Source organism: Sminthopsis crassicaudata, chromosome 3, assembly GCF_048593235.1.
Source record: "Sminthopsis crassicaudata isolate SCR6 chromosome 3, ASM4859323v1, whole genome shotgun sequence".
NCBI lineage: Eukaryota > Metazoa > Chordata > Mammalia > Dasyuromorphia > Dasyuridae > Sminthopsis > Sminthopsis crassicaudata.
Genome location: NC_133619.1, coordinates 593,971,259 through 593,983,701, shown reverse-complemented (window position 1 = coordinate 593,983,701; position 12,443 = coordinate 593,971,259). Strand labels below are relative to the sequence as shown.

The following is a 12,443-nucleotide window of genomic DNA, read 5'->3' as shown; positions in this document are numbered from 1 at the left end:
CCACTTCACATCTAAGGAAACTGAATCTCAGAGCTACTTTTCCAAAGTCCCACAGCATGTCAGAGCTGCAGCTCAAACTCAGAGCTCCTGACACCTTTCCTCTCCAAAGAACTTTATCCAGTGCCAGTGCTGATGGTCCCCCCACCCTCCATCCAACTCAGCTCCATTCTGATACTTTTGCTACTTCAAACTCTCTCTCCAAACTCTCAAACTTGCTCTCTCCAAGGTGAGAACCTTTTGCTGGCCCTGCCTTTGACCTCCTCCTGTCATGGTGGATATAACCTTGGCACTGCCTGAAAACTGCTGGGAAATTCAGCTTCCCCTACTTTGATTCTCGTAGTGGTTTTGACAGAGGAACTCCAAACTGTCCCAGAGAAAAGCAAAAAGTCCCTGGAGTGCATACAGCCCGTGGAATAGTTCAATCTGAAAGGGCCCTTAAATGTAACTCGATCTAACCCCATCACTGTAGAGAGCAGGAAACTTAGACCCAGAGAGAAGCAGCTTCTTCATAAAACCAGATCTCTTACCTCCTGGGCTAAGACTTTACTCGTTTCCTCATTCGAGGAAGACCTGGGGACCTAGATTCCCAGAATCCATTCTTCTATTTGCCCCTCTTGCCTCCTTGTATCTGAGAGAGCGGTCTGTGGTCTCTGGATCTTGGGTTCTGGGTGAGAGATCTCCCTCCCTTCCTCCCCCACCACTTCCTCTGGATTCCACCTTGAGGCCCAGCATAGGTTGAGGTCACCTCCAAGGAACTCAGATGCTTCCCGTCAGCAGAACTTGAGCCCATAGATTCTGAGATTGGATAGGGGGGACCTGAGCGGACAGTTTGTGAAACCACCCCAAATATGGGACATTTCAGCCCTGCTCTGTCTCCCACAGGGATCAAAAAGAACAGTGGCTGGTGCTGACAGGCAGGAAAGTGATCAGGGGTGCTGAGGCTGAGAAGGAGCTGATGTTGGGCAGGGAGACAGAGAGAGAGAGAGAGACAGAAAGAGACAGAGCCAGAGCCAGAAAAGAGAGAGAGAGAGAGAGAGAAAGAGAGAGAGAGAGAGAGAGAGAGAGAGAGAGAGAGAGAGAGAGAGAGAGAGAGAGAGAGAGAGAGAGAGAGAGAGAGAGAGAGAGAGCTGAGAAGAAATAGAGGACAGGGACAAGCCAGGAATAGGAAGCAGGGAGTAAGGCTCCTAGGAAGTTAGATCACTTTGGGGCAGGTGGGGATGGGACCCAGGAAGTAATGGAAAGGAATCAGAAACTTACCATATGACCTTGTATAAACCCCTTCCCTTGGGGACCTGCTTTCTTCTATGTAAAATGTTGACAATAATACCTAAAATATCTACCATTTTGTACTGTAGGGAGAAATGCACTTTTTTTTTTTAAACTTAAAGCATGGTGGAAATAGAAGCTATTGTTATTTGTCATCCATATGTAGATTTGCATGAAAATGACATGCAAAATCTTTTGGAAGACAGTTGGGGAGTATTCCCTATTGGGGGTGGGGATGATGGGCTAAGAGATGGGGATCTATGCATCTGGCCCCCGTGGGAGCCTGGTAATGGAGTGTCTGCACTCTTGTTCTATAGATGGCATGCTGTGTGGCTGTGAGGGATAATAATTACAATAATGTAATGCCCATTGTGTACCAGATATTATGCTAAACACTGTACAAATATCATCTCATTTGATCCATCCAATCATCTGAGAGGTGGGTGCTATTATTATCCCTACTTTATAGTTGAAGGAAACTGAGGAAACTGAGGAAACCCAGACTGGGTTAACTTGCCCATGGTCACACAGCTAGTATCATTGGCTGGATTTGAATTCAGGTCTTCCTGACTCTAGGTCTGGCACTCTATTTCAATGCACCACCTACCTGCTCAATCTCTCTATCCTGGCCCACTTTACCTGTGATTGCCAGATTGGAAAAAGGCAAGAATCAATACCTCTATTGTGCAGGAAAGGAAAATCCTGTCAGTCTTCAGAATTCTGGCCCAAGGCTTACTCCCTGACACTAATGGAGATCCCGGCTCCCGTTCATCCGATCCAGTCCCCAGCCCCTGGCCACCTGGTGTGGGGATGGATGGGGGTGGGGAGAGGATGGCCTGGAAGGGGTTAATGGACTAAGTGTTGATCAGGGAAGGCTTGGGGCTCAATTAATAATTCATGCGGGAGAGAGTCTTTGCCACAGCAGTGTTTGGGGGCAAGACAGAGGTTGAACAGGGGATGCTGGGAGCCTCTGGGGGCTGGGCAAGGAAATAGGAGGCAGCTCCATGCAGGGAAGAGAGCCTGAGGCTGGAAAGCGGAAAATCAAGTTTCTGGTCCTATGTCTATAACTACCATACTGTGTGACTTTAGACAAATCACTTTTTCTCTCTGGGGTTCAGTTTCCCTATAATAAAATGAGGGAGTTGGGGTAAATGATCTATTCTAGCTCAGAAATCTATACTGAGGGCCTTTAAGTGCTAATCTCTATGTTCTAAGGTCCCTTCCAACTCTGACATTCTACATTCTGAGTTTTCCAGCTCTGGCATTGTGTTCTAAGGACGCTCCCAGCTTTGACATTTTGTATTCTAAGATTTCTTCCAACTTCCAAGATCCCTTCCATCTCTGATAGTCTATATTCTAAGTCCCTTCCAGATCTGATATTCTCTACTCTAAGACCCCTTCCAACTCTGACATACTCCAGTCCAAGGGCCCTTCCAGATCTGACAGTCTATATATTCTAAGGTCCTTTCCAGATCTGATCTTCTCTCTTCTAAGACCCTTTCCAAATCTGACATTCTCGGTCCTAAGGTCCTTTCCAGCTCTGACATTCTATGCTATAAGAAATTTTCCAGCTCTCTCAGCATTCTAAGGTCCCTCTCAGCTCTGAGTTTTAAGGCCCTTCCTAGCTCTGACATTCTCTGTTCTAACATCCCTTCTACTCTAACAGTCTGTGAGCATCAGCTCTGTCTAAATTTGTCCAGGCATCTTCTTGCTTCTAGAGATCTGCACCAACAAGTCTAGCTGGACCTCTGGAGAACATGGAATCAGGCTTCCTCGAGTAGTCCACAGATTGAACAGTGGCCTGACAATGACACATCTGGCCTTAGTTCTGGGAAGTTGACCCCTTCTAGGAAAGAACCATCTGGGTTTCTGCTCACCAGTTCTCTGGCAAAAACATAGGAAGGAAATGGAGGTGAATTAGAGAAAACTTTGTGAATAAGAATATGATTGAAGATAGGAGGATAGAATGAAGGAGACATCCCCACTCCCTGAGGATCACAGACCCTGCTTAGGCTCCAGGAGTCCTGAATTATGAAGCAAAGGAAATATGCCTGCCACTGATTCTGTGTAACTTTGGACAGGCCCCCTTTCTCTGTCCGGGTCTTAGGGTCTTCATTTAGAAAATGGGGATAGAGATTCCAACATTGTGTGGCTAAAGATTTCAGAAACTGCTTCAGTAGGCTAAGGAAAAGTACGCCTGCTGTCCCATGCAAAGCTAGGGAGCAGGATAGAGTGACTACTGGAGGCCTTGACCCCCATTTATGTCCCATAAGCCACCTGGCAGGAGGGCAGGAGAAAGACTTGACTCTCTTCAGTGCCAGAACATAAGATCATAGAATTATAGAATTTAGAATTGGAAGGCTCATTAGAAGTCAGCTGATCCATCCCCCTCATTTTATAAATGAGGAAATAATCCCAGAGAAGGTTTAAATTAGAGGTGACTTGTGAGCCACTTAAGTACATCCTGAGTCAGTGATAGGGCTGAGTTTTGAACCCAAGTCCTGTCTCCAAAATTCATGTTCTGTAGGGAAACATGTGAAGGACCTTTCCTGCACCCAGTCCTGTAGGTGTTGGGCCCGTATCTAGGAGGAAGGAGTGAGCCGTAGTCAAGATGTGACTCGGGTCGGAAGGACTCTCCTCCCTGCCCCACTTTTTCCCCTTTCACTGCCAGCTACATCACCCACCCTTGCTTCTAGCCTTTGAGAGATCATCTCCTTAGTGGACAGACAACTAGATGAGTCACCCAATACCCCCTGTTCCCACCCCTTGCATTTGCAGGCCCAGAGAGGGGATAATCCAATTAAGAGGAGCCTACTGGCTCTAGGGAAGCAGATGGGGGCAGGAGGCAGGGAGAAAGTTGGCAAGGAGACCTAGCAGGCCTCGTCAGTACAATGCCCTCTCTCTCAGCTGTCTACCCCACGACAGACTAAAGAAGAAGGGGATGTTATCACTGAGGGGGTTCTGGCAAAGAAGAGGGAAAGAAAGGGGCATGGAGAGAAAAATCACAGGATTTGGAGTTAGAAGCCTCAGCTTGGAATCCCAACTGTTTCCACCTTTGTGACTTTGAACATGTGTGTTTTCCCCTCTCTGAGCCCCAGTTTTTCATGCTGTAAAAGGGCAGATTTGATGCTCTCTTGGGTCCCTTCCTGCTTTCAGTCTCTGGCCCACCAAGGCAGCTCTGGGCAGGAATAGAGTGGGTCAGGCAGTGTCCTTGATGATCAGGGAGGGGGGGGTCTGGCACAGACACCCAGTTCCCCTGGCAGGGCTAGGGGGGTAGGGCACAGGGGCTCCAGTTACCTCCCCTCAGGCTCTTTTTCCGTTTCCAAATTAACAATTGAAAAAGGACTAGTGTGGGGCCAGGTGGAAAGTGTGAAGATCAGGGATCAAGTCTCAGACCTGGAGGGGCTGAGCTTGGGGTTGGCAGGTCCCCCTACACAGCTGCTCCCCTGTTGCATCTTCCTCCAACTTAGATGGGAGGAACCCAGCTTGTGAGTGGCACTGGATGTCCTTGAATCCCAGCTACTCATCTTCACCTTACAAGCTGTGTGACGTTGGCCAGGTCACTTTCCTCATGGACCTCAGTTTCCTCATCTGTAAAATGCAGGAGTTAGACTAAAGCCATCCTTCTGGCCCCAAATTCTATGATATCATGTCATCTACCGACCTCCAGGGAGAAGGGAGAGGGGGGTCAAGCCCCCGGTTTACTTTTACTTTATCTATCGAGTTTATCCAATATGCATCCCAAGGCTGTGGTGAGGATCAAATGAGAGAATAATTGTGCAGTGGTTAGTGCAGCGCATAACACATGGTAAATGCTACATGAACATTAGCTAGACCTGGGTTTAAGTCACTGATCTGACATGTTGACTGCGTAAACCTTAATTCCTTCATCTGTAAAATGAGATATTTGAATCATCCACCTTATAAGGCATTTCTGAAACCCTTAAAGATTACAGAAAACAGTCATTAATATCCCAACCCCCTGTCTCCCACCTCCATGGCTTTGCACTAACTGTCCCCTCTGCCTGGAAAGTAGTCCTTCCAGCCAGGTGGGTGGTGCAGTGGAGAGAGCACCAGCCGTGAAGTCAGGAGGACCTGAGCTCAAATTTGACCTCAGACACTTAACGTGTGCTGACTGTGTGATCCTGGGCAAGTCACTTACCCTCAATTGCAAAGAAAAAAAGAAAAAAAGAAAAAGAAAAAGAAAGTAGTCCTTCCTCCCTCCGCCTCTTAGAATCCCTAGTTCTCTCCGGGATCTAACTCCGTAGGCTCCCCAGAGCTACTAAGTATCTACTTGCGGCCTCCGGCAATGACTTTGTATTTTTTGTGTATACACTTTCTCTTTCCTTAAGTGTTGAGCTATTGTGTTTCCGCTCTCCCTCCCCTAGCCCTCGGGACTCTAAGTTCCCTGAGGGTAAAGACTGTTTCAAGTTCTCCTTCCAGCTGCGGTTTAGGGAAGTGCTCGGCGCTCGGAGAAAGTACCAGGTCGCCAGTGTCTGCTGGAAGGGAGGGGGCACTTCGCTGCACCACGCTGGGATGGGCTGCCTCGTAGTCAGAAGGAGCCCCGGCTTGGTGGGGTAGAGGGAGCCTGGATCCAGGCCCCGGCTGTGGGGACCCGAGGGCAGTGACATCCATGCTGTTCCGGGCCCGAAGCAGAGGCTGGGAATGTGCAGGGGCTAGGGTTCAGGCTGGTCCACGGGGCTAACGATCCCGCTGTTCTCAAGCCCCCGAGCCCAGGACCTGCCTCGCTAGAGCGGACACCACACAAAGAGCCGGGCTAATAAGGAGCTGCCTGGTGAGAGGGACACTGAGCTCTCTTTTCCGGGGGCTCTCCCGGGAGAGGCTGCATCACCTCCGGTCGGGGAGGAAGGCCAAGGAATTCCTGCCCAGGTTAGAGGCTGAGCTTTAGACACTTCCCACGTTCTTTCCAGCTAGATGAAGGGAGAGGAAGAGAAGGTGAGACGAGGTGAGGGTCAGGAGGACAGGAGGGAAGACAAGGAGAAGGAGGAGGAGGAGGCAGGGGCTGGGGTATAAATAACCACAAGGAGCAGCAGGCCCTGTTTGGGCCAGTCTCCATGGTGAGGGCCTTGTGTACCGCCAAGCACAGGGGAGGTCACCAGCACATTTGCCTGCCTGACTTGTAGCCAAATTTTTCCAGGAAGGGAGGCCTTAGCCCAGCCCCTACTACCTCCATTTCAAATCTCGTTGCCTTGTCCCCCAATCCCTAAACGTCCCAAGCATAGCCCTTCCTTCATCAAAACACTGCAGACTAGGGCTTCTCACTACCTCCCCCAAACATCCAGGGCCTAATTCCTCCCCCCACACACACACACATACATCCCAAACACACCCTGGTCCTGGTCCTCATCACTCCTATACACAACATGTTTTCAGCCTCTTCATTATACCCAAATATCTCCCAAATACATCTTGAGCACAGCCCCCATCTGTCCTCAGCCCAGTCCCCGTGACCCCCAGACCCAACTTAGATACATCATTAGCCTGGGAACACAGTCATAATGGATGCGGGCCCAGAGCCAGAGCCAGGCCATGTGAGACTGGGGGTCCCTGGACTCTAGCCCTGGGCCCCCAACTTGAGCTGGGAACAAGGAAGGAGTCTCCTCTCTAAAGGATTAGAAGGAATCAAATCCCTAACCCAGCCTAGCCCCATCATGTGGCCCGAATTAGGGTCAAAGAACATTAATGTCTCCCATCAGTGAGGAGGTCAGAGAACATTAATGTCCTCATCAGTAAGAGAATCAGAGGGAAGCAGAGAAGAACCAAAATGGTTTAGGGGAATTTCCCCAATCTTATCACTTCAAGACTCCCCAAAGAGTCTGCACCCTGAATTGAGCCCCTAATTTCCCACTGAATCCCTATCCTATTCACTGAGCTCCCATCTCTCTAGCTAAATTTCTACTTCTCCTGGGCCACCATCCCCTTCCCTGGGCCCCACATCACCATCACTGAGCTCTCCTGACTCCCCCATCCTCTTCATTAAGCTCCTCCTTTCTCTTCTTCATGGAGACCCCCTTCCTCTAACCTGAGTCCTATATTCCCCTCCCTAAGTGGAAGCAGGGGGAAGGGACAATCCCTGACTCTAACCTTTGAAGACTTTGCTTATAGGAAAAGTGGTTATGCAAATCCATGAGATGAGCAGCTAAGTGTCTTGGGCTGGGAGTGGTAATAGGGGATAGGACTCAGGGGACTCAGGGGTCCTGTCTTCTACAAAGAATCAGACCAGGAAAAGGAAACACCCAAACCTGAATACTGACTGGGGAGGGGAGGCAGTGAAGAGAAGGGACCTTGGAGACCTTCAAGTTTAACCCCCTCCTTTTACAGATGAGAAACTGAGGTACAGAAAGGTCAAACAGATAGTTTCTGGGATGGAATTTGAAACCAAGTCTTTCTGATTTCAATCCCATGACACTCAAATGCTCTGTTCTACACACACACACACACACACACACACACACACACACACACACAGGGAACCATATACAGAATCACAATATTGAATGACTGCTCAAAATTCTCCAGCTTTTTATGACTTAACTTATTTTCTTTCATCTTTTCGGGGGGGGGGGGAAGGCTCATTTTTCTCATTTGCCAGAAGAGGAAAGTGAAGTTCACAGAGAGAAATGATGTATGTGGGGTCTCATATTTTTAAATGACTAAGTTCAGTTTCTTGACATTAGAAAGCATCCAGGGTTCTTTCCATTGTACCATAATGGCCGTCTCTCCTACACACACATATGGTGTGGGAAGCCAAAGTATTACAGTGGGAGGATCCTGGATTTGGAATCACAAGTTGTTGTTTAGTCGTTTTCAGTCATGTCTAACTCTCTATCACCCCATTTGGGGTTTTCTTGACAGAGATACTGGAATGATTTGCCATGTCCTTCTCCAACTCATTTTACAGATGAGAAAACTGAGACAAACAAACAAAACTGAGAACCAAAGATGGCTGGTCTTAAAATGGAATTTCTAGGATAAACTCATCAATGGGAGAAGAGAGATACAAAGACAGAAGGTCCCAGAGTAGGGAATTGCAAAGAAGACAGGTGAAATGACCACGAAGTCCAGAAAGTCAGAAGACAAACATAATTTGTCACCCAGCTAGTAAGCATCTGAGAGCAAATTTGAACTTGTCTTGTTTGATGTTCTATGCATAGCACCATCTAGCTGCCCTAGACTCACATAGGAGTTCAAATATTTTCTCCAACCAATTAATCAATAAATAAGCATTTATTATGTTCTCACTATGTGTCAATCACTGTACTAAGTGTTGGGGAAACAAAGACAAATAAAAACTCTGACCTCAAGGAGCTCATAAATAGATCCTGCCATTTTCAAGTTCCTTTCTCTCTTTGGGCCTCAGTTTCCTCCTCTGTAAAATGAGAAAATGATCACTCACAACCTATGAAAGCTACAGATACAGAGCTAGATCCATCATCAGATTTTCTCTACTCCTCAGGCCCCAGGCCATGAAATTTTATTCAGCCTCATTTCTGAAATGCTTAGTCTGTGAGTGGTCTGTGCTAGGGATAAGTTTTGGGAAAAAGAAGAAGATGGATATGAAAGAATAAAGACTAATAGGGTCACTCCCTTCCCTAAGGGACCCCATGGCTTAGAAGAGTATCAAACAGTCTCCAGAGGATGCCAGGACAAGTTAGTGTCAGTGCGTGTGGCAGCATGTAAATCTCAGGGACACAGGGAGTTGGGATAGCTTAGTGCAGCCCATATCCTTGCTAGAGACACAGCCCAGAGCCAAGTCCTGGCCACAGGTGGGAATGAAGGCTGTTTTGTACCTAGATAGTTAGACATAGGAGGAACTCCATCAATGACTAAGCATTTATTAAATACCTACTGTGCTGTGTGGCAGATCCGAGGCTAAATTCTAGGGATACAAACACAGAAGTAGCTGCTTACAAGAAGTTAGTGGTCAAGAAAGACAGAAATAGAAATGGGATCATATGAAAAAATGCTCTAAATCTTTATTGATTAGAGAAATACAAATTAAGAAAACTCTGAAAACACTTCATACCCCTCAGATTGGCTTACATGACTTACATGAACTGATACTGAGTGAAGTGATCAGAACATTATATACAGCAACAAGATTATGTGATGATCAACTGAGATGGACTTGACTCTTTTCAATAATGAGGTGATTCAAGGTAATTCCAATAGACTTGAGATGGGAAATGCTGTCCACATCCAGAGCAAGAAGTATGGACACTGAACATGGATCAAAGCACAGTATTTCACCTTTTTGTTGTTGTTATTTGCTTGTGTGTGTGTGTCTTTTTCTCATAGTTTTCCCCTTTTTATCTGATTTTTCTTGCACAGCATGATGAATATGGAAATATGTTTAGAAGAATTGTACATGTTTAAACTATATAAGGTTACTTGTTGATAGGTGGAGAAAGGAGAAAGAAAAATGTGGGACTCGAGGTCTTACAAAAGTTAATGTTGAAAACTATCTTTGGGTATATTTGGAAAAAATATTAATATAATTAATTAATTAATTTAAAATAGAGATGGGAATAGGATAGAGAAGTATTGGAACAGAGATTAGGACTGAAATAAGGATGGAGATTGGGATAAAGACTAGGTATTATTTCATTGGCACAGGGAACTTCTAGGTAAGGAAACTCGTTACCAATGTAGATTATTATCTTCTCTCCAGTTCTTATCCTTAAAGAATTAATTGTCAGGGGGACTTCCAAGGGTCAGGAAGAACTTCTTAAATGAGGGAAGAGAAAGGAAGGAAACAGCGATGTCTTCTGTCTGCCTCAAGGTTGGAACTGATGATTTCAAGACCCATTTTTCTGATTTCTGATGTCCTTCAGTAATAATTTCAAGGATTAGGAGAAGAATCTGGGCCACAAGAGATACTGAGGCAGGAACAGTAAAATTATAAACCTCAGAGTTGAAAAGTACTTCAGATGTTATCTGGTCCTGCTTATACTGAAGAAAAACACTTCACTCTAAACTGTCTAGATCTTTTGACCTAGCAATTCTCCTATTGGGCATAAACTTCAAGGAAGGTCAAAGTCAGAGAGAAAAGATCAATATGTATCTTTAGCATCACTTTTTATGATAGCAGAAGACTGAAAATAAAGTGGGTGGTCATCCACCAAGGAATGGGTGAACAAATTTTGATACATAAGTGCAATGCCATATTATTGTATTTAAAGGAATGAAAGAAGTGAGAAATTCCAAGAAATATGAAAAGATCTGTATAACATAAAGTGAAAGAAGAGGAATAAGGAAAACCTCAAGTAAACTGACTCCTGGGATAGAAGAGGAAAGAACCGTAAAAGGTAGCCAAACAGATTAAATGCAAAGAGAAAGCTCAGTCCCAGAGAACCAACATTGCCATATATTTCTCTTCTCTCAATAAGGAGTGGAGAGGGTATTTCAGGTTCAGAATGTTGTATTTGCTATAAGAAACAGGTACTTTTGCATAAATGTTTTTCTTTGTTATGAGAGGGTTAAGTAGTGTGGGAGATAGAGGAAAAGGAAATATTGGAGGAAAGGTTAGGTACAAAAACAAAGGGCAATAGACCTAAGAAAAAAGGCATCAGATTTGGACCCATGGTTGAAACAGTCTTTATAATTTATCAGCTATGTGGCCTTCTGCAAGTGACTTCATCTCCCTAGGGCTTCCTTCCTTTCTTCCTTTCTTTCTGTCTGTTTTTTTTTTTTTTTGGCCTATCTTCCTTCCTTTACATTCTTTCTTCTTTCCTCCCTCTCTCCCTTTTTTCTTCCCTCCTTCCCTTCCTTCCTTCCTTCTATTTCTTTCTTCTTCCTTTTCCTTCTCTTTTTTTCTCTCTCTGTTTTCTCATCTGAAAAATGAAAGGGTTAGAATAGATATTCCAGCCCTAGGTCTAGGATCCCATGACTTGGATTATAATCATAACAGCTTTCTCAAAGCTGCCTCATGTGGTAGAGAATGCAGGTATTATCCTCATCACAAAAACATGATCATTCCCATGATTTGACAAAGAACTAGGTCAGTGACCTTGACTTAAGTTTGTGCCAAAATTCTAGACATATTATTAAAAAGATGGTTAAAGAATGTCTAGAAAAGGAAGCAGTGATCATAAAGAACCACCATGACTTCATTAGTTTTTTTGTTTTGTTTTGTTTTTGAGAGAGTTGCTGGACTAAGGCAGCAAAGGAATGCTAGGAATATAGTTTACCTATTATTTTAGTAAAGCATTTGTCAAAGTCTCTTAACACTAACTTTGTGGAAACAATGGAGAAAGATGGGAGAAGAACAATTAGTTGGATTCAAAACTGGATGAATGGTTCTCTCTGAAGAATGGTCATTTTATGCACCTATAACAAATTAGATAATTCTGGACCACTCTAAAAATCTACACTGTTCAATATTATTTTATCAGGGACTTAGATAAAATCAAAGGTGGAGTAAGCATCCAGTTTGTGGACAGTACAATATTAGGATGGATTTTGCTTACTAACATGAATGTTCGGCTCAAGATCCAAAAAAACTTCACAGACTAGAAGTTGGGATGAATCTAAGAACGTAGAATTGAATATGAATAAATATGAAGTCTTTTATGGGGTTCACAAAGTTTAGTTTCACAAGTATAAGATGGAAAAAACATAGTTAGACAATAGCCCATCTGAAAAAGATTTGTCTTATCATAATGCAAGCTCAGTGATCCAAAGCAGTGTGATATGGCAATCAACATTGAGATCTTAGCAGGAATAAAAAGTTGATAGGCCTACCCTAGTGTGTGTTTCTAGACAACATTTTAGGAAAAGCATTGATAAATGTCTAAAGGAGAGCAACCAGGACAGAGCAGCAATCAGAATTCAGGAAGTATCACACATTATAGTAATTTGCATCAATATATTATTCTCCTGCCTCTGGAATAGTGACTGAACCTTTTGGAGGAGATTCATGGGAAGACATACATGTATGTTCCAATCAAACTGGCCGACTTCCTATTCCCCTACTTGATCCTCTTTCTCTTAATTCTTTATATCTTTTAACAAGCTGGGAATGGACTCTTATCTCTTGGAATTCTTAGTTCAATTCAAAGCTCACTTCCAATGTAATTCCAATTCTATTCAAATTCATTTCCAAGTTACCCAATTTTTACTATTTTCTCCATCTCTCCAACCCACCACGAAATTAC

At 44.6% G+C, this 12,443-nt stretch overlaps 1 protein-coding gene across 2 annotated transcripts in view; it reads right to left on the bottom strand.

Annotated features, from left to right (window-relative positions):
* KCNQ4 (potassium voltage-gated channel subfamily Q member 4) overlaps positions 1–12,443 on the bottom strand; it is a 73,750-nt gene that overhangs the window by 41,580 nt on the left and 19,727 nt on the right. The window lies entirely within an intron of this gene.